General features: G+C 42.4%; 1 pseudogene; it reads left to right on the forward strand.

Annotated features, from left to right (window-relative positions):
• Window positions 1-210: 210 nt before the first annotated feature.
• LOC109915002 lies at window positions 211-628 on the forward strand (annotated as a pseudogene).
• The last annotated feature ends 491 nt before the right edge of the window (window positions 629-1,119 follow it).

The following is a 1,119-nucleotide window of genomic DNA, read 5'->3' on the forward strand; positions in this document are numbered from 1 at the left end:
GACTCGATGGGCTGAATGGTCTCTTTCCACACTGGAGGGATTCTAAGAGGAGTGGGCAGAGTGTAACATATCCAAATTTACTGACAATACAAAAGGAGGTAGGGGGGCATATTGTGATGACGACAGAACAAATCTGCAAGGGGCATAGATAGGTTGAGTGAGGGTGCAAAAAATTAGCAGATTGAGTTCAATGTCAGAAAGTGTGAAGTCATGCACTTTGAAAGGAAGCAAGGGTACAGCACAGAGGAATCTGGGTGTTTGTGCACAGAACTTCATTTCATCACGGAAAGTGGAGCCAAGAGCTGAGAGGTGGTAGCTTTTGGAACACTTTGAGGCCAGGAAAACAAGTTCATGAAATTTGTTGATGGTCTGATAATCCACAGTGATAACCTAGTGAACTACTATGTTGTTATAGTTGCTAAGACAAGATATGTCAGGAATTGAAGTTAAGATCATGCTGCCATGGGACCCAAGTGACAAAATTGGATTCAAGAAACCTGTGCCTGATCGTATGAGCACTGTTGAACCGGAGGATGAGATCTTGTCAACTACACGTATTTCAGGACAGAAGGGAAGCAAACCAAAGTAACCTGTAATCCGGCATCCAGGACCAGTTCCAACTGCATAGCTGGTATACCAATATTGAAAAGCAATTTCTAATTTTCTGTATTTACTTGAAAAATAACAAAATAAAAAAGAAACACAAAAAGTTAGCATACAGGTACAACAAGTAATTACAGTATGGGTATTTTGGCTTATATTGCCATGGGGTGCGTTGAAGATTAAAAATAGGGAAGTCTTGCTCCAACCATGGAAGATTTTGCAGCAGATGCACCTGGAGTACTATGTAGAGTCATTCAGCATGGAAACGGCCTTTTTGGCCCAACTCAGCCATGCCTACTAGGTTTCCTAAACTGAACTTGTCCCATTTTCCTGCATTTGCCCACGTTCCTCTAAACCTTCCTTATCCAGGTACCTGTCCAAAAATCTTTTAAATGTTGTGATTGTACTTGCCTCTGGCAGCTCGTTCCATATACGTACCACCCTCTGCGTGAAAACGTTGCCCCTCAGGTCCCTTATACATCTTTCCTCTCTCACTTTAAACCTATGCCCTCTAGC

The sequence above is a fragment of the Rhincodon typus genome, chromosome 2, assembly GCF_021869965.1.
Source record: "Rhincodon typus isolate 14 chromosome 2, sRhiTyp1.1, whole genome shotgun sequence".
Taxonomy (NCBI): Eukaryota; Metazoa; Chordata; class Chondrichthyes; order Orectolobiformes; family Rhincodontidae; genus Rhincodon; species Rhincodon typus.